Source organism: Nerophis lumbriciformis, linkage group LG19 (genome assembly GCF_033978685.3).
Source record: "Nerophis lumbriciformis linkage group LG19, RoL_Nlum_v2.1, whole genome shotgun sequence".
Taxonomy (NCBI): Eukaryota; Metazoa; Chordata; class Actinopteri; order Syngnathiformes; family Syngnathidae; genus Nerophis; species Nerophis lumbriciformis.
Window position 1 is genome coordinate 10108208 of NC_084566.2, and position 22681 is coordinate 10130888.

Here is a 22681-nt window from a genome sequence, read left to right on the forward strand (position 1 = left end):
TCGGCATCCCCGCTTCTGCTTCCGCTCACACCGCTTACGTGTGATAAATCGCATTAAAATTCCGGACAGTTGGTAATGTCTTTAAATTTTTTTAATTACCAACATTTTTTTAATTTATTAATGCATTTTAGGCGACATTGCTCACTTCCTGGAAACGCAGCAGCGGCGGCGCCTCCAAAGATGCCGCATGCGCTGTTTTTTCAATGGTGGAAAACAATGCAAGGATTTTTCCTTCCTAGTCAATAGACACAATCTGAAGTCTGGACGTAGTTTGGATTCGTAAAGCATGCTAAGGGTAAAATAACTGAGGATAGTCGGCCTATCACCAGAAATTGCAAGAAAAAAGTCCCCGCGAAGGGAGGGAACACTTCAAATATGTTGCGCCAACTCTGGAAGCACAACCATACAGCGAGAGCAAGGTCAGTCGACTTGTAGCTGAATGCATGATGGAAAGTGTTTGGAGATGAACATGTCACTGTTGGTCTGTCAAACCTTCTTATAGTTACACGTAATTGTTACCTAAAGTTACTTGTTATCTGTTTGAGCAAGTATTGCGCACATGACACATGCTGTAGCAGAATAAAATGTACTTGTGTTTGTGTGTTTTGTGCTGTTAATGACCCCTTCTACTTGACATTACTGTTAAAACTAAACGCTACAAACGAATCCCAGCAGAAACACTGCAACGCGTTTTGTTTTTATAAGAGTAGCATTAGGCTTAGTGTGTCACTGTCTGTGTGTCAGTCAGATAACTATAATAATAATTCAACTTCTAATAAAAATAGTATTACATTTGCTTTTCCCATATTTACAGAGTGGGCGTGCAGTGGGCAAGTTCGATGCCACAGCTCCAGTACATCATCATCTACCAACATCACACATACCTTCCAGATGCAGCTGCTTATGCACCCTCCTCAAAAATGGCAAAAGCTGTCACTGCTGCGGTGTCATATTTCTTTCCCAAACTTTCAAATAGTTGAGAGGTGTTCTTTGATATGTGTAAGATGAGATCTCTCATATATGAACACTATTTTTGCATACTAGGACAAAAAGTGCAGTTACATCTTATGGCCATCATGTGCAATCATTCATTTTCTTTCATATTACTATGTTTATAATATATGTATGTATGTATGTGTATCCATCCATCCATCCATCCATCTTCTTCCGCTTATCCGAGGTCGGGTCGCGGGGGCAGAGCCTAAGCAGGGAAGCCCAGACTTCCCTCTCCCCAGCCACTTTGTCCAGCTCCTCCCGGGGATCCCAAGGCGTTCCCAGGCCAGCCGGGAGAGATAGTCTTCCCAACGTGTCCTGGGTCTTCCCTGTAGCCTCCTACCGGTCGGACGTGCCCGAAACACCTCCTTAGGGACGCGTTCGGGTGGCATCCTGACCAGATGCCCGAACCACCTCATCTGGCTCCTCTCGATGTGGAGGAGCAGCGGTTTTACTTTGAGCTACTCCCGGATGACAGAGCTTCTCACCCTATCCCACCCGGCGGAGGAAACTCATTTCGGCCGCTTGTAACCGCGATCGTGTCCTTTCGGTCATGACCCAAAGCTCATGACCATAGGTGAGGATGGGAACGTAGATCGACCGGTAAATCGAGAGCTTTGCCTTCCGGCTCAGCTCCTTCTTCACCACAACAGATCGATACAGCGTCCGCATTACTGAAGACGCCGCACCGATCCGCCTGTCGATCTCACGATCCACTCTTCCCTCACTCGTGAACAAGACTCCGAGGTACTTGAACTCCTCCACTTGGGGCAAGATCTCCTCCCCAACCCGGAGATGGCACTCCACCCTTTTCCAGGCGAGAACCATGGACTCGGACTTGAAGGTGCTGATTCCCATCCCAGTCGCTTCACACTCGACTACGAACCGATCCAGTGAGAGCTGCAGATCTTGGCCAGATGAAGCCATCAGGACCACATCATCTGCAAATAGCAGAGACCTAATCCTGCAGCCACCAAACCAGATACCCTCAACGCCCTAACTGCGCCTAGAAATTCTGTCCATAAAAGTTATGAACAGAATCGGTGACAAAGGGCAGCCTTGGCGGAGTCCAACACTCACTGGAAACGGGTCCGACTTACTGCCGGCAATGCGGACTAAGCTCTGTATATATATATATATATATATACATATATATATATATATATATATATATATATATATATATATATATATATATATATATATATATATATATATATATATATATATATATATATATATAAAATAATGATATCCGTGATCATTTTGGTCACAATAACTGTGATAAGAAATGGTCATACTGTGACATCCCTACTATGGACTATTCCATGATGACGAAAGACGTTCCGAAACACATATTGCCGCAGTTTTTAGAGTTTCACATAAAGATAAAGCGCAGGAAAAGAGAATGCAAGAAAAAAAACAGTTTTAACCGAAGGGTTTTTTCCCCTAAGATATCAAGCTTTGACACTAAATTAGGTGTTGTACAACAGCACCAACCAGATGCAGCATTTCTACCTGTAGGATGCAGAGCTGTACGGGTAGTGAGTGTTCAGTTTCTTCAAGAACACCCCAAACACCTCCATCGAATGGGTCCACACACCCCAGATGTCATCCAAGTAGCAGAAATATTGGAGAGGCTGTTTTGGGCAAGCGGCCAGGGCAGAGGTCTCCCATCCTGCCATAAAAATGTTCGCGTAGGCCAGTGCAAACTTCTTCCCCATGGCCGTGCCTTAAATCTGAAGGTAGACACGCTTGTCAAATTCAAAATCGTTTCTCCTCAGATTAATTTCCAGGAGTCGCAGGAGCAGCTTCTTGGGCCTGCTGAAATCCCAGTGCCTCCAGAAGATGTTTTTCACGGCTTGAATGCCGTCATCCATGTCAATGTTAGTATATAAGCTATCAATATCAATAGTAAATAAAATGGACTTTTGGGGAATATAAATGTTTTGTATCTTAACTATGAAATCATAAATATCTCTAAAATAACTGTTGTGTCTAACGGAGAGTGGTGTTAAATAATAATCAATAAATTCTGCTGTTCTGTGGGTCTCGCTGCTGCAGTCTGACACAATGGGTCTGCCCGAAGGGATCTCGTGGGGTCTGCTCCACCTGTGTGGCTCCTTATGGATCTAAGGTCATTATGAATGTGTTACATTTGGGAAGCCACCCTTTGGCGGGCCAAAAAAAACTACTCAGCAGGACATATCTATCGTGCGGGACCCACTTTGAGCACTCCTGGTTTAGACATTTTAATCACTTACTAACATTTTAAGTTTGATAATCTATTGTCAAAGTTCTGGATCGGAACTCAAATTCGGATTGGATCTGAGGCCAAATTGCTCATCGGTACGTCCCTAATTTTCCGTCAATGTTCTCCTCTCATACAAAAGACTTGATGGACACGCCCCTCCGTACCTTTAGGAGCCTCCGGTGTTGTCTGTGGCAAATGGTCCGGACGTTTATTTCTTGATTGCTTATTTTGCATCAGCTCAGATGATGTTATATTATATTAGCCTTTTGTTCAGTTTTCTCATTAGAGCCTGGAGCACCTCCGAGGGGTTGGACTATGAGACATATTGCGGCCATACTTGCCAACCCTCCCGATTTTCCCGGGAGACTCCCGAATTTCAGTGCCCCTCCCGAAAATCTCCCAGGGCAACCATTCTCCCGAATTTCTCCCAATTTCCACCCGGACAACAATATTGGGGACGTGCCTTAAAGACACTGCCTTTAACGTCCTCTCTCACCTGAAACCTTCACCCCCTAACAGCCGCATTCTGTCCAGGCGTCCGCTTTTCCTCCATATAAACAGCGTACCGGCCCAGTCACGTAATAATGTAGCGTTGGACGGGTTTAACATTGATCTTTACTCGCAGATGTCAAGAAATGCTGACACGTTGTATGATCAATTAACTGGTTTAATGATAACGCAAGGCATACTTGGTCAACAGCCATACATGTCACACTGAGGGTGGCCGTATAAACAACTTTAACACTGTTACAAATATGCGCCACACTGTGAACCCACACCAAACAAGAATGACAAACACATTTCGGGAGAACTTCCGCATCGTAACACAACATAAACGCAACAGAAGAAATACCCAGAATCTCTTGCAGCACTAACTCTTCCGGGACGCTACAATAACATCTCCGGCTTTTGGAGCTCAGTGCACAACTGCACACACAACAAGAAGAAGACGAAGCAGAAGAACGAAGAAGAGACATGGCGACGACGAGTAAGAAGAAGAAATACGCTTGCAAGTTCCAAAATGATTGGAAAAAAGAATTTCATTCCATCCAGAAAAGCTTGAAGGGGAGGGGGTATGCTGCCTGCACCTCAACCCCCTCCAACCATGCACCCCCCCCAACCCCATCTCCCGATTTCGGAGGTCTCAAGGTTGGCAAGTATGGTTGCGGCTGGGCCCAGATTGCTTTATCTTTTATTCTACCGTGTCACAGCTGCCCGGCACTCAGTGATTACAACTTTTTGTGGGTGCTCCTTGCCATGCAGCTAGTTTGTTGTTCTTCTTATTGTGAATGGATACTTTGTATTTTGACTCTTACCTGAGCCTCCATGTTTGGCCTTCGCTCTGCCCTGCCCAAGTATGTTCTTTATTTGTTTTTCACCATTGAGCAAGACACAGGTATGGGTATGTTGCCCAATAAAAAAATTGTTTTAAATACAATCTTTTTGTATAGACCTTCACGATACCAATAAATGTGACTTCTATGTATGATTAATATTAATAGATTGTGTCCGTGAACTGATGCGCATGTTCACAAAACCAGATGTCACAAAAAAAGCCCTGTGTTTCCAAAAGTAAACATGGCCCTGATTCATGTTGGTGTCAGTCCTGGAACATTAATGGCAGTTTCAAGAATTTTCTGCAAACAGGGTTAACATTTATTGTTTCATGTAAAATATTCAGGAAAAGAATAAGACTTTTACCTTTGATAGTTTGTTAGGAACTTGTTGCAATATCTGTGCTAAGGAGCGTGTGGTTAAAGAGGAAGAGCGGTAAGTCGTAAGTCTTATATTTAAAACATATTTCCATCATTGATTGTTTTCTGCTCTTTCATCTAGCATTTATCTGTATAAGTGAAGAATTTTGATTTTTTTTTTAAACTTTCGATATATAGGTCGAATGAACGCAACTTGAACAATCAGACTGCAGTCACATCGGCTTCATATCTAATGTATATCCACATATGAAAGAAACCTGGGTCGGATTTAAAAATATCGGAATGGTATTGTTCACTAACGACGCTGAGATCATTATTCATGCGTTCGTTACGTCTCGTCTCGATTACTGTAACGTATTATTTTCGGGTCTCCCTGTGTCTAGCATTAAAAGATTACAGTTGGTACAAAATGCGGCTGCTAGACTTTTGACAAGAAGAAAGTTTGATCATATAACACCTATACTGGCTCACCTGCACTGGCTTCCTGTGCACTTAAGATGTGACTTTAAGGTTTTACTACTTACGTATAAAATACTACACGGTCTAGCTCCATCCTATCTTGCCCATTGTATTGTACCATATGTCCCGGCAAGAAATCTGCGTTCAAAGAACTCCGGCTTATTAGTGATTCCCAGAGCCCATAAAAAGTCTGCGGGCTATAGAGCGTTTTCTATTTGGGCTCCAGTACTATGGAATGCCCTCCCGGTAACAGTTAGAGATGCTACCTCAGTAGAAGCATTTAAGTCCCATCTTAAAACTCATTTGTATACACTAGCCTTTAAATAGCCCCCCTTTTTTAGACCAGTTGATCTGCCGTTTCTTTTCCTTTCTCCTCTGCTCCCTTCTCCCTTGTGGAGGGGGAGTTGCACAGGTCCGGTGGCCATGGATGAAGTGCTGGCTGTCCAGAGTCGGGACCCAGGGTGGACCGCTCGCCTGTGCATCGGTTGGGAACATCTCTGCGCTGCTGACCCGTCTCCGCTCGGGATGGTTTCCTGCTGGCCCCACAATGGACTGGACTCTTACTATTATGTTGGATCCACTATGGACTGGACTCTCACAATATTATGTCAGACCCACTCGACATCCATTGCATTCGGTCTCCCCTACAGGGGACGGTTACCCACATATGCGGTCCTCTCCAAGGTTTCTCATAGTCATTCACATCGACGTCCCACTGGGGTGAGTTTTTCCATGCCCTTACGTGGGCTCTGTACCGAGGATGTCGTTGTGGCTTGTGCAGCCCTTTGAGACACTTGTGATTTAGGGCTATATAAATAAACATTGATTGATTGATTGATTGACATTGACATGAAAAAATCTGATACATGTCATATATAGGCAAAATAAATCAGCATTGACATGCAGTGTGAACATAGCCTTAGTTATAGGAACTTTATCAGGAGAGAACACAAACACAAAGCCATATAGTATAGGACCCCTCAGAGCTTGTTCGTATAGAAACCCTCATCTAGGAGACTTGATTGGACAACGTTCAGAGAAAAACAACAAATACTCTTTGCCCATGCCTATTGAGTGCAAATTGTACCTACCTTTTTACAAAGGCCTTCACTCATATTTTAGGATTACTTCACTTACCTCTGTAGTGGCAACATGCTGCTTAATTGCCATGCAGCAGATTATCCTGCTAATTAGTTCAACACAAAGTGACTTTCACGACCCAGCAAGCACAGTACGTTGACAGCTAAGTGGGAATTACTTAACCTGGTCGTATCTCTCTTCAGCAGCAAAGTTGTTGGCAGGCACGCTGATGGATTGGCTGTCATGCCTTTACTCACAGATTTGCACTCTTAAATGATATTGTGAAATATTAGCATCGTGTTAAGTTATTATAATAACATAGTCGTGAACACAGAAAGAGTAAGTAGCTTTTCAGTGCCTGAAGGGGGTGCCTTCCTTTTAGGGCATGTTGGGGTGATGCAGGGGGTCACTGGTCATAGTCACAGGCAAACTGAAGCCTACCCAGCTGATTTTGAGTGAGTGAACACCCTGGACTGTACTTGAAATTTTCAGCTGTTATTCATTAATTCATTTTGGCCTGTTGGCCACCAGAAATGTATGACCCCCAAACCACTGCTACCATCCAACTACAGTCCTTGACAACGGCTTGTCAACCAATCACAGATTAGAGCTTTATCAGTGACAAATTCTGCAATGAACACATTCCCAGGGGTGTATAAAAACTGAGCGCACCAGACCATTAGGTTAAGTACAACCTGACCTTCAACAACATGCACAGGCTTCCACTATCAACCAACGTGCTGATCATCAATAACCCAAGTCTGCTGCTGAGTTGGCAGACCTCTTTAATGTATCCAAATGTCAAGTAGAGAGAATAAGACAACGATTTGAAGAAACTGGTGAGGTTCGTGACAAGCCCAGGTCAGGCAAGCCCTGTAACTTTTTAAGAGAACCATTTGTTACTTTGACTATCCGGACGCAGCACTTTTTAAGACATCCCTGCATCTACAAGGACAATTGTATCAAGTGATATCAAGCAGTGGTCTGCTTGGCTGAATTAGTGCTGACACACCAGCATTAAACAGAAGACCAAAAAACATGCAACATTTGTAAAGGCCCACAGCTCGCAGAAAGGATGAACATTGGAAAAGTGTCAATTGATGGATTTGTCTAATTAAAAATCTATTGAAATGCATCCCAATTACCTTAAATGCTGCAGAAGGCATTTTAAAACCTGCATGGACCCATATCACCAGAGAAAACAGTCAAGCTTGTGGAGGAAAAATCCTGGTTTTGGGTTACATCCAGTATTGGTATGTGAGAGATTTAGAAAGTGGATTAAAACATTAACAGGTTGATGTATCAAAACGTTCTTGCTGCAGATAACCTTACAAATCACAAGAAAGGACCATTTCTTTAGGCACTCCTTCAAATACTTCAGCCTTTGCATTGAAGTTCCTGAAAGCAAAGGTGGTCAAAGTACTTTAGAATTGCCCAGCTGAGTCAACAGACATGAACATTATTGAGCATGCCTGGTGTAAGATGGAGGATACAACTTAATTTTGGTGATGAGATTTCTTAACTCTTACTGATTATTTGACTGATTGCCAAGACAGACTGATGTAGTCTTCAGGGCTCATAGGAGTCATACACAAGACTAATTGTTTTTACCAAGGAACCAGGACTTTATGACCTGATGTTATTGTAGCAGGACTGGGTTTTCAAAATTAAATATAATTTCTACATTACATTATGTTAGTGTGCGATATGACTTTTGTCCACATACAATCAGACATTTTTGTCCTAATTACATGATAAAACTCAATGAGTGATATAAAACATGGTTGTATGTTTAGAAAAATCTACAGCCTTTTTGCCTTTCGTACAAGCTATTTCTGATTTCAAATGAACAACTAAAAGTCAAGTTATTAGATATTGTTTCTACTACTCGAATAAGCGACAAGACATTTGGGACTGTGCAATGTCCAATTAAATGTAAATGTATATGCATATATGCAGAGTTCAGACGCAAAAGCAGATATTGCCATTTTCCTTGTTTTGAGTACGGTAATTCAGTGTTTTTTGTGGAGCTTTTCATGAAACAGCCATTCTGCTGATTTTGGTTGCAATGGAATCAATGCCATCCATCCATCCATCCATCTTCTTCCGCTTATCCGAGGTCGGGTCGCAGGGCCAGCAGCCTAAGCAGTGAAGCCCAGACTTCCCTCTCCCCAGCCACTTCGTCCAGCTCTTTCTGTGGGACCCCGGGGCGTTCCCAGGCCAGCCGGGAGACATAGTCTTCCCAACGTGTCCTGGGTCTTCCCCGCGGCCTCCTACCGGTCGGACGTGCCCTAAACACCTCCCTAGGGAGGCATTCGGGTGGCATCCTGACCAGATGCCCGAACCACCTCATCTGGCTCCTCTTGATGTGGAGGAGCAGCGGCTTTACTTTGAGCTCCTCCCGGATGGCAGAGCTTCTCACCCTATCTCTAAGAGAGAGCCCCGCCACCCGGCGGAGGAAACTCATTTTGGCCGCTTGTACCCGTGATCTTGTCCTTTCGGTCATAACCCAAAGCTCATGACCATAGGTGAGGATGGGAACGTAGATCGACCGGTAAATTGAGAGCTTTGCCTTCCGGCTCAGCTCCTTCTTCACCACAACGGATCGATACAGCGTCCGCATTACTGAAGACGCCGCACCGATCCGCCTGTTGATCTCACGATCCACTCTTCCCTCACTCGTGAACAAGACTCCGAGGTACTTGAACTCCTCCACTTGGGGCAAGATCTCCTCCCCAACCCGGAGATGGCACTCCACCCGGGCGAGAACCATGGACTCGGACTTGGAGGTGCTGATTCTCATCCCAGTCGCTTCACACTCAGCTGCGAACCGATCCAGTGAGAGCTGAAGATCCTGGCCAGATGAAGCCATCAGGACCACATCATCTGCAAAAAGCAGAGACCTAATCCTGCAGCCACCAAACCAGATCCCCTCAACGCCTTGACTGCGCCTAGAAATTCTGTCCATAAAAGTTATGAACAGAATCGGTGACAAAGGGCAGCCTTGGCGGAATCAATGCTAACGACCAAAATGAAACTCTTAATTTGACAAATATATATCATTTTGTAAACCATTTTGCATGGAAGCAGTTAACTCCAAAAAACTTTTTTTTTTTTGCAAAAACAGACTAAAGCTATATGGTGACAATCTGGTGAAAACAGATCTGTTTTTTTCAGAGGAACGGTCATTCCATCACTGTAATGAAATCATTTCATCCATACAAACACCTTTTTCGGGTGACCCCTGGACAGAGGGGGGGTTTGGCGAGATTTATATTCTGCATCATGACATCATTACATTGCCATCTGCAGCACAAGTCAAAAACAGCACAGTAAACTCCATTCAATTCGTCATTCGAGAGAATAGTGTGTACACACGTATCCTGTATATTACGGACATAAGTAATAGGCTTTTTCCGACCGCACTTGCTCACGGACTGCTCAGATTTATCAGGACAGCGACTCTTTTTGCTCCCCATAGGCAAGGGTACCACACATTGATTTCATCAAAGTTACTCATTATTGATGCTTTAATTTAGTTACAATTACAACAAAACTATGAAGTTGAAAAGGGCTAGTATTAAAAATAAGCTTTGCTTCTTCCTACTCCTTTACAGGCATTTTGTTAAGCCAAATGCAAATATGTGATGTATCATATTTAAACTGTGTACTGTGTACTGTGTACTGGACTCTTACTGTTATGCTGGATCCACTATGGACTGGACTCTCACAATATTATGTTAGACCCACTCGACATCCATTGCATTCGGTCTCCCTAGAGGGGGGGGGTTACCCACATATGCGGTCCTCTCCAAGGTTTCTCATAGTCATTCACATCGACGTCCCACTGGGGTGAGTTTTCCTTGCCCTTATGTGGGCTATACCGAGGATGTTGTTGTGGCTTGTGCAGCCCTTTGAGACACTTGTGATTTAGGGCTATATAAATAAACATTGATTGAGTGATTGATTGATTTGGAATAAACTTCAACCAACCAAACAAAACAGATACGAAGTGATGTGGATGACGCCATCAAACTGATTAGCCTGATGGATTTGTACATTTGTGCCACAAAGAAAGCAGAACGCTTGGCGGTTTCAACAGTGAAATGCAAAAGATAAGTCCCATTCATCCATCCATCCATCCATTTTTTACCGCTTGTCCCATTTGCAGAAAATTTTACCTCCTGGTGTAACAGCTCAAAATCTGCGACTGGCGTTTGTGCCTGTTCTCTTTATATACTTAATTTTGTTTAGTAATGATGCACAAAATAGTTATTTGACTCTGCCTCAGGGTCAAAGTCAGGTGGGCAATCAGTCTTGAGTTGTGCGTACATGACGACACAAATGTACGTTAAAAAGTTGTCTCACTGGGAGGATAATATCAGGACAAAGGGGAGTCAAGAAAGCTACATTTAACTGACCATATGTAGAGAGCTACTGTTTGAGATACTTCGTCTTCAAGTAGAGTAGAATTCGTAGCAAGTCATTCTGTGGGCACTCTGTCTTGCTTGAGGAACGGAACACAATGGGGCACCCTGTTGCTATGGTAACGCCTGCTCTCATACATACACCTAAACTACTCCCATGCTTCGATGGTGGGAGGAAATACAAGGTATAAGATGAGGCGAGAGCAGACATGTGTGTACTTGTTCACTTAGATTAACTTTCAGTTTCAATGGATTAAAACCAAAGCAGCTCCGTTTGGGAGAGGTAGCAGAATGGACAAAATCAATAGAGCAGTAGGACCATCTTCAGAGAGCACATTTTAATAAAGTGCTCTTATTAAAGATTAAAAAGACTTCTGTTTGCGATAGATTGCTGTTAATTATGAGTTAACTATGGAAAAATGGCATTTAATCAAAATATCCTAATTGTAGCCTTAGTTTTAAAATATGTTTTATTGACATGAAGGTGTGGAATTGCGAAAATGTGCTCAGGACAGTCAAGTGAAACAACACAAATGATTTACGCTTTCTTTTAAATATTTGAAAATCTATACCGCAGCAAACCGAAAGCAATTAACAATTAATACTTTGAATCACTCCAAGCTCCTGTAGTAGCTCCAGGACTAAATCCAAGACAGCTTCAGTTGTGTAGTGTACTTATGTTCAAATCCTCGAAGATGCTGACCTCCCACTGAAGGCACCCTGAGGAATTGTGCGAACAAGTATCGCTGCCAGGCCACCTTCTACTTGTCGTGGTCCTGCACTACGAGTTACACGCCATCTGTGGATCTCTGGACTTCAGCCAAAAACAGATTGATAAGGAGATTGTCTCCTTAACCGTAGCAAATTAAGCTCTCTTGTTAGTCTGTGAAGTGACTCACTGTAGTGGCTGTATGAAATGTCTCAGTAAGGTAACTGTTCTAATTGTATCTAATTACACTTTCTCTTTTCCATATAATATGCCAGTTTATTAAAATATTCTACAGCACAGACTTTTACATACTGTATTTTCTGGAATTTAAGGCGCACTTAAAATCCTTTTTTTCCCCTCAAAACTCGACAGTGCGCCTAAAGTACGGAACAATTCTGGTTTTACTTACCGACCTCGAAGTAATTTTATTTGGAACATGGTGTACTGATAAGTGTGACCAGCAGTTAAACATAAGAGATATGTCTAGACTGCAATACGATGGCAATATTACTCAAGTAAACAACACCAACATTTTACATGTTCCATTGAAAATATAGAACATTACACACGGCGCCCAAAAATCTATCAAAATGTTTTAGTACAACTTTGGTAAGTTATGAAGCCACACTGCTTGATAGATTGTTGGCGCATTAAACATACAAGTATTATTATGGTGTGTGTATAAGGAAATACATATTATCTGGCGTTTTGTTTAACAATATTATGCAAAAGAAACTTTTCTTACCTTCTGGTACCTGCTGATCTGTATTTGGAATCAGCATAAATCCTGAAAAATTGCGCGCTTCCGACTTTGTAGTCGATAAGCTTCTTCTTTTTCTCTATCTTCTTGTTATGTGGCATTCATCCTCCGCTATTGCCATTTCTAATATAAAGTAGTGTAAAGTTCTTACTTATATCTGTTAGTAAACACGCCACGAAAGCGCTAAAACATACCGGTGTAGTGAGTTTACATTATTCACCCAAGGAACTTTAGTTATTTGAGAGGTCCGGTTGGACGGTTATTCACAGGACACATTTCCGGCCTTGTTGTTGTTTCCGGATGAGGAGATGCTGCTCTGTTATTGATTTAAGTAAAGTCTCAATGTCAATAAAACAGTTAGCTCTATCTTTTGACTCTTAGTCCACTCCCGTCCTTGTACGATACACCGCTACAACAAAGATGACGGGAACAAGACGCTGCCGAAGGTGAGCCATGTATATAGGTCCGCCCAAAAAACGGTGCATCCGGAAGTGACTGTCAGAATATATATATATGCATATCAGTGACGTGCGGTGAGGTTCATGGCTGGTGAGGCACTGACTTCATCACAATCAGATTTACAAACACATGAACCCTAAAGAGTATCTTATTCACCATTTGATTGGCAGCAGTTAACGGGTTATGTTTAAAAGCTCATACCAGCATTCTTCCCTGCTTGGCACTCAGCATCAAGGGTTGGAATTGGGGGTTAAATCACCAAAAATTATTCCCGGGCGCGGTGCCGCTGCTGCCCACTGCTCCCCTCACCTCCCAGGGGGTGATCAAGGGGATGGGTCAAATGCAGAGGACAAATTTCACCACACCTAGTGTGTGTGTGACAATCATTGGTACTTTAACTTAACTTTAACTTTACACATACAAACTGTAGCACACAAAAAAGCACATTTATTTAAAAAAACGTTATTATGGTCTTACCTTTACTTATAAGTGCGGGAACAGTGGTGTTCGTGTTGGAGGAGTTGTGAATGAATTAAATATGAAATCCGTGCTGCAGTCTGCAGGTGTACCTAATGTTGTGTCCCTGCAGACGTTCACGGCTCCTCCGGCGCGAGCATTGTTGTTTTTGCACTTTTTGGCTTCTTGTTAAGTGACTTTTTTTGGGTGGATTCGGTCTTGCACGTGGAGGGTTTGGGTGTGGGCTTTGGTTGGTGTGGCGCTCCCGTCGGGGGGGGGCATTCTGCGGCGGGGGTGCATTAACCGGCACCAGGAGGCGGGATTACTGCGAGCCTCACACAGTGCGTCTTCGCAGCAGTTTTATGATTGCTCAGCACAAGAAATACTTTACACACATACAGTTGTTGACAAAATACACTGTACATTATATACCTCAGCTAACTAAACTATGGAAATGTATAATATAATTCATATAGCAATACGGTCTCACTGCACAGCAGGCCAGCAGTTAGCCGAGTCCGCAATCCATGTTGAGGCACAACTGAGTGACGTGCCTCACCTGGCTGCTGATCACCGCAAGTCTCTTCTCAGTTTTTGAACGGCAAATGTGAAAATTCCGCGATTTTGAATACAAATAATCTAAAACTGGTGAAGTTAAATGGAAAATAACTTTATAGTATAATCACTGAATACATATAACAATTTAATAAATATTTTTTCTTTTTACATTTTTTTTCTTTCCATGATGGCAGGTGAGGCCCCGCCTCACCTGCCTCCAGTGACCACACGTCACTGATGCATATATAAGCAACATTTTGACCAAAGACCCACCATTACATGTTATGTAGACCACAAGGAAGTGTTTTCAATTTAAAGAAAAAAATAATAATAATATGACTCCTTTAATGCGCCCTATAATCTGGTGCACCGTATATATGAGAAAAGATTGAAAATAGACCATTCATCGGCAGTGCGCCTTATAATGCGGTGTGCCCTATGGTCCGGATTGTGCTTTATAAATAAAGTTGATTTGATTTGATTTGATAATACGGTATTTGTTTATGGACCGTGTCACTGTTTATCAACTTTGTGCAACAATCTCTTTTTTTTGCCGTGTCCCCTTGTTTACTTGTTTACAGTATATCCCTGTTGTCCTCAGCATCCTACCAAAGTCAGATCCCCACTTTCCACCCACGCACCCGCAAGTCTTTAGAAAAACACACACCCATATACCAACTAAATCAAACACTGCACATGCTCATATTTAGATGTTACACGTGTTACGCCCCTAAAATGCGTTTTTTTTATCATGCAGATTTTTTCCTGGTTTTTTTTTTACTAAGAAACGTTACTTTGGAAAGCGAAAGGTACAAAGCCAAAACATCTGTGGCCAAGCTTCTAAAAAAATCTGGAGGCCTTACAGTTTCTACGTATACCTCTTGAATATTATTTCATACACAACCCCAGTTCACTCACTCTGTCATTCTTTGTTGATGAAACAATGGCGCATCATAAACGCAGCAATGGGTGGAGGTTATATAGCGCTGATAACAGCCAAGTGGCTCTGCGTGACATCTGTAAAAAAATCAGTTAGGAGTTGTGGCAACACCACAAACCTTGTTAAACATCTGAGGTTGAATCACCACTCAAGCACTACCCAGGTACAGAAGGATGACATGTGGGACTATTGAAACTTATGGAATAAGTAACAAAATAGGTTGCTTCAAAATAACTACATGAGTTAAACTTTGGACTAAAAAATGTATTATCACTAAGATATTCACATTTTACTGAATAGATGCTGAGATGACATACATACAGTGGCCGGAAAAAACATGTTGCACTTCTTCCCTCGGAAAAGAAGGATTTTGCAGTAATAGCAAAGTTAAATTATGACTGCAATACTCATTTTGGGTGTCTTGGGAGTCTTTTACCCTGTTGTTTCAGCATGTGCCAAGAGCATTGAGTTACTTGTTAGACATATGAGGTCCTATGATCAGTTCAAAAATGTGTTGAAGGAGGCTTTTTACCTTTGCCAAGACTTTAGCAACATTTAGTCAGGATCATGTTTTAGATACAATATAAATGTTTAGCACACTAAAGTTGGTGCCGTTTTAGTGTTCTGTTCTTGTATTTTCTTCTGAAGAAACAAAGTAGTACTTTTTACGTCCAAATATATTTTTTGAACTTGGTAAGTGAAGTAAACACTGTTTTTATTGTTGTTTTCAACAAATAAACTATACATAAGAGTTATGTGTTAGTGTTTGCACAATGCACACATTGTGCACACAGTGATTTAGAACATAGTTTAGTGTCATCAAATAAATGTCTTGGCCGTCGGACTCAGATGGTCTATTAACATCAATGTTGGCCCTTAGGCCTGCTATATTCTGCTCAAGGATGTGGCATTTAATCTTCGGAACAACTACTCCAGAACTGTTTGCATTAGGCTCACTGGCAAGACTGGAGTTAAGATCCATTTAGAAAAGCAGATTTTCAAAATAAGTTATAAAATCAGAAAACAAAGTAAAATTGTAGTTATCCCAACAGTTCTAATATAGAAATGAGTAATTCACAATCTGGCATGTTTAAGTAGCTGTTGTTACAGTATTTCACAAAAGCAAGTACAGTCCTCACATATCAGCAATCATTTTATCTTATAGAGTAACTGCACTTTTTTGGGGAATGTTGCCTACCGTTCACAATCATTATGACAGACATGACGACAGATGTATTTTATTTAATGCAAATTGGCCCTAGTGTGTGAATGTCAATCAGTGTTGGCGACTTGTCCAGCACCCCCTGCGACTCCGAGAGGGACAAGCGGTAGAAAATGGATGGATGGATGGCATTCTAACTCGTAAATAAATGTAAATATAGGTCCGCTTACAACAGAGCCAATGGGAGGTTCTGTATTCCGCCAATAAAACCCAATAAATAAACATCCCAAAACCGCCAACAATACTACATTTACATTTTGTGACTTGAATATTAACCAAGTATTAGTTATAATGTTATTATAAGCGCTAACGCAGACAAACTATTTATAGCGGCACTGTGCTCACAAGCTTGTGTGCCTATGTTTACATCATTGAGTAGTAAGCTGCTTCCTCACTTGTGGAAGTTTATTTTGATCATAGATCATGCCTCTTAACTGGATAGTAGAAAGACGAGGACGTATTCTGACAAGTTGGTACACTTTGACAGCCAATTTAGACCCGGGGCGAGAACGACACAAAATGACGCTTGGTTCCACTCGTCTTTTCTTTATGAGGATTATAAGTCATTCTTTGTCTAAACCGGACTGTCACAATCTACTATCCGCATCCTAGTGACAGCAAACATTGTACGGCAAGTGATGTTCATTATGTTTTTTGGCTCTCATGAAGTCTGCAGTGAGCAGTAATCAATGATTTTGTCGAAAAAAAGAGAACGTCGTGATGTGATTTTTAAATGAATGTGTGGCATATGCTTAAAATGATCATGAATATTAAATGTTATTGTAAATGTGCCTGTTGCTACATTATATATATATATATATATATATATATATATATATATATATATATATATATATATCATGTGTATATAAAACATTAATGGAGGTGTTTGGACGTTTTTTAATTAAAGCACTTTATAGACAGAATAGAGCAACTCCCATAGGCTCCATTGTACGCGGACTTTTGATCGTATTTATTGACTATTTTGAATGCATAAAAAAACGTGTTCTTGTCTTACGATGGTAAAAAATAATCAAAATTACAAAAAAAGCGCAGTTCCCCTTTAAACATCCAATTACTATATGGCATAGGAACACTGGCCAAAACTATTAAAAGTCAACATCATCAACTAAATATTTGAATTAGTACCTCTGCCAGGTCTGGAGCATCTACAGGATTCTGGAGTCCTAGTCTGGAGGCCCTTTTCCACCACAGGAAACTTTTCAGGAACTTTGCCATTTACCTGGGTAAATAAAGTTCCCCCTGTGTTTCCACCAAAAACTACCTGCGTCGATTTAGTTTAGGTGGTACTTTTGGAAGGTTCTTCGAGGGGCGGATGGTACTGTCGACGGCTGATTAGTTGAACACAATTGGGGAGTTCCTTGAAATTAGTTTTCGAACACAAAGCCGCCATTGTGACTTGTTTATGTCTTATTTCTTGTATATGTCTATTCCAACAAACTTGAAAATGGAGTGAAAAAACCCCCAAAAGTAACTTTTGACTTGCAGGAACTTTTGTGTGGCATCTGTGTGCTGAAGAACAATGATCAGTAGAACTATCTTGCTGTGTTTTAATTAGCCATAGTCTTTAAACGATATGCAGTTTAATGTTTATTATTTTTTCAAACTTCATTTTGGTACAGGAAGCTAGGAGTAGTGGACATATCCTTTTAAACGTATTTACAGAAGAATATCAAGCATTCAGCTGGGCTTCCAAGACGTGACCTCAGCTGCTTACAAGTTATATTTCGTTGGATACATGTGAAATAAAAGAGGCAGTAAATGTGTGGAACAAAGGTAAATCACATCAAATGTTCACTATTTACTTGATCTCATGCTGTAAAAAAAAGTCAGTGTAGTTATTAGTCTCAAAATGAGTGAATGGTAACAAGCTTGTCATGATCCGCTGCCCGGATCATGTTTGATTAGTTTTTGACTTCCTCAATTCCTGTTTTGAGTACCCCTGGGTTTGTGTTTTTAGCTGCCATGACTGCAGCTTTTTTTTCATCTTCCTCTGATTAGTGTTCAGGACGCTCGCCTGCTCCTGGACACTAATCAGAGAGCTAAATATTCCCGTTTTTCGCCACGCTCAGTCTGGTTTTCTTATTTGCTTCCATGCAACACGTTACGTAGATTACTTCTGGAATCCTGATCTACGCTTAGCCATTTGTTTTCTTGTTAGCTATTCCGTTAGCTTTCCGCGTGTTCGGCACGCTGTATTTTTGTATTTCTTGAATGATTTGTGGACATTAAATCATTTTCTTACCAGCACAGTGCATCCGGAGTTCCGTCTGCATCTTGGGAGAACGACCCACGCATTACCATGCGGCCACGACGTGATAAAGCTAACCCTAAATCTAATGTGTTCGTGTTGTCGGCCTGAGATGAACACTGACATTACATATCGTTATTTACAGCTGAAGTGGACCAGAAGGAATCGCCTGACTCTCACAAATTCATCATTTACTGGGGAGGGAACTTTCTGACTGTTGGATATAGCGGACAAAAGCCAGACTTTTTATAAACACTTCGGTTGACTTTGTTTTTAAATGTTATTGTTTTTTATATTATCGCTCAATATTTAATGTACTTACACTACAGTAAAAGGATTATGACCTAATAGTAGCGTTTTGATTTTCATGGTATCAGTGTAGAAATATGCTAAACTACTCCATACTAGGGCTGCACCAACTAATCAATTAAATCGATTATAAAAATAGTTGATGATTAATTAAGTCATCGATTCGTTGGATCTATGCTATACGCATCCGCTGAGGCTACGTTTTTTTTTTTAACCTTTATTTATAAACTGCGACATTTACAAACAGCTGAGAAACAATAGTCAAAATAATAGGGGTGTAACGGTACGTGCATTTGTATCGAACCGTTTCGGTACGGGGGGTTTGTTTCGGTGTGGAGGTGTACCGAACGAGTTTCCACACGGACAAATTAAGTAGCGAACTGCACGTTGTGTAAACAATACTCAAAATGCCGGACATTTGAGGCATTTATGAAACTCCGCCCTGACAGCTCCGCAAAATAGGACATGTCCGGTGAAAAGAGGACGTATGGTCAGTCTATCGTAGCCTGTTAGCTGCTAGCATGCTAGCAAAAGAGGACATGTCCAGTGAAACCGAACATTTTCTCTTTTGCGGGGCGGTCGGCCGGTGTTTCTTAAATGCCTCAAATGTCCGGCATTTTGAGTTAGGGTTGCGTGTATTTTCAATTTACGTTCAGGGTTAAGAAGGTTAAAAACACAACAAGTTGTGCGTGCAGCAGCATTCGTGAGGGAGGGGGAGAGGCAGAGAGAGCGAGAGAGTTGTGATAAACGTGCATGGGTCGTCAGGCTCTGCTTTTTATCGATAGATGTATCAGATTTAATTTTTTATTTTCTATAGCAGGGGTGTCAAAAGTGTGCATTTTTGTAACATTTTCCTTGTTTTATTTGGCAAGTTGAAAGAACATGGCGCCAGTATGCTATTTTTTTTTTCTTCCAAAAAATACTGGAAAGGATAGAAATGTAGTTTGTCTCTTTTATCCAATTATTAATCGATTAATCAAAGTAATAATCGACAGATTAATCGATCATCAAATTAATCGTTAGTTGCAGCCCTACTCCATACGTCATCAGCCTAGTTTGTATAAACTACCCTGAAGTGTGAAATGCGGTGGAAACACAAACCACACACTATGTAAAAAAGAGCGCTTTGAGTCACTAGAAAAAAGCGCTATATAAATAGAATTACCTTAAAAAAAATTCCCTTCACTTCTACAGGGACCTTTAGTTCCAGGAACTAGAGGTAACAGGAATCTAAAGTTCCTGAACTTTTGGTGGAAAAGAGCCTCTTGTCCACAGTTGTTGTGGGCACATATTTTGTTCTGTTCTAAGAGGGTGATTATCCAAACCCACCCTGAAAACATCATGCAGAAGTGGAAGAAAAACATGCTAAGCACAGAGCAGTTGGCGGCTGTCAGAAGTATTCACTTGACATTTATCCTCAAGGCTGTGAAGAAGCTCGTAGTATAAAATTCAAAAGTGACAGACACAATCTCGCCACAAACGCTCAATTCTGGTTAAAGAAAACATCACAATACAAAACAGTATTTTTGAATTTTTTATAAAAGTATAACTGCGGAAGACAACATCTGACTATTTTATCAAATACATAGTATTGTAAAAAACATACATCAGTGATTATGCACACTCTTACCTGACACTCATTGTATATAGAAGGATTTTAACCTGAAAAGAGTTGAAACTTTTTTCAGGTTTCAGCTGGGATTGAATCTGCAACCCTCAAGTTGTTGGCCCGGCCGCTCTACCAACCGAGCTATACCGCCCCAATATGCCACACATTAATCCCGCATAACAAACACCTCTTCCCTCCCGTCCATATAACCCGCCAATACAACTCAAACACCTGCACAACACACTCAATCCCACAGCCCAAAGTACCGTTCACCTCCCCAAAGTTCATACAGCACATATAATTCCCCAAAGTCCCCAAAGTTACTTACGTGACATGCACATAGCGGCACGCACGTACGGGCAAGCGATCAAATGTTTGGAAGCCGCAGCTGCATGCGTACTCAAGGTACCGCGTCTGCGCATCCAACTCAAAGTCCTCCTGGGAAGAGTCTCTGTTGTCCCATTTCTCCACAGGCCAATGGTAAAGCTTGACTGTCATCTTCCGGGAATGTAAACAATGAAACACTGGCTGTGTTTGTGTTGCTGCAGTCGTCCGCAATACACCGCTTCCCACCTACAGCTTTCTTCTTTGCTGTCTCCATTGTTCATTGAACACAGATTTCCAGAATACTGTGGAATTTTGCGATGAAAACAGACGACTTAATGTCCCAAAATGTCCTCTACAATCCTTGACGTCACGCGCTGACGTCATCATACCGAGACGTTTTCAGCAGGATATTTCGCGCAAAATTTAAAATTGCACTTTAGTAAGCTAACCCGGCCATATTGGCATGTGTTGCAATGTTAAGATTTCATCATTGATATATAAACTATCAGACTGCGTGGTCGGTAGTAGTGGGTTTCAGTAGGCCTTTAAGGGTCATATTATGATTTTTTTTCTACATTTAAAACACTAATATATGTAATGGTGTTTCTCTGGTCAAAATGTTGCATAGATTATGTTTTACAGACCATCTTCAGGCCACTTTTTGATTGTTTCTTCAGGATGCGCCGTTTTGTGGGCGAGTCTCATTTCCATGACTCCACTTTGATAACGCCTTCTCCCGGTCATCTTTGTTGTACCAGTGTCGTGTGTAAGGACGGGAGTCAAAGGAGGAGTGTCAAAATATGGAGCTAACTGTTTTAATGACATTCGGACTTTGCTTAAACTAACACATGGAGCAGCATCTCATCATCCGTGGATCACTAGTGCAACAACAACACCGGAAATGAAAAAACGTCCGACCGGAATTCTCTAAAAATAACTAAAGTGTCGTAGGTGAAATATGTAAACCCACTATACCAGTAGTTTTTAGCGCTTTCAATAGCGAACTACTGACAGATAGTAGTTACTTAAAACTGGATGCTACCGAAATTGCAACAGCAGAGGGTGAATGCCCCACAAAAAGAGGATAGAGAAAAAGGAGCTTAATGGCTACGGCGTCAGCGCGGGCTACAATGGTGGATGGGCGCAAATTTTCAGGACTGCAGATCCCAAATACACATCAGCAGGAACCAATAGTTGGTTTTGCATAATATTGAGAAAAAAACACCAGTTTATGTCTCCCAATTGGTGCCATTTTGGGGTCCTTAAATACAAACCCCGTTTCCATATGAGTAGGGAAATTGTGGTTGGGGGCGTGGTTGTGGGCGTGGCTAAAAGGGGAGGAGTATATTTACAGCTAGAATTCACCAAGTCAAGTATATCATATATATATATATATATATATATATATATATATATATATATATATATATATATATATATATATATATAGATATATAAGAAATACTTGACGTTCAGTGAATTCTAGCTATATATATATATATATATATATATATATATATATATATATATATATATATATATATATACATATATATATATATATATATATTTATATAATTTATATATATATATATATATATATATATATATATATATATATATATATATATATATATATATATATATATATATATATATATATAAAATAAATACTTGAATTTCAGTGTTCATTTATTTACACATATACACACACATAACACTCATCTACTCATTGTTGAGTTAAGGGTTGAATTGTCCATCCTTTTTCTATTCTCTGTCACTATTTTTCTAACCATGCTGAACACCCTGTCTCTGATGATGCTTTGCTGTGTGGCACGCACAAAAGTGCTTTCATCAAATGCAGTAGATGGCAGTATTGTCCTGTTTAAGAGTGTCACAACATTGCTGTTTACGGCAGATGAACTGCTTTACGGTATACAAAAACGTGACTGCTGTTGTTGTGTGTTGTTGCAGCGCTGGGAGGACGTTAATGAAACTGCCTAACAATAAACCCATGAGGACCTAAGTCCGCCTGAATTTCGGGAGATTTTCTGGAGAAAATTTGTCCCGGGAGGTTTTCGGGAGAGGCGCTCAATTTCGGGAGTCTCCCGGAAAATCCGGGAGGGTTGGCA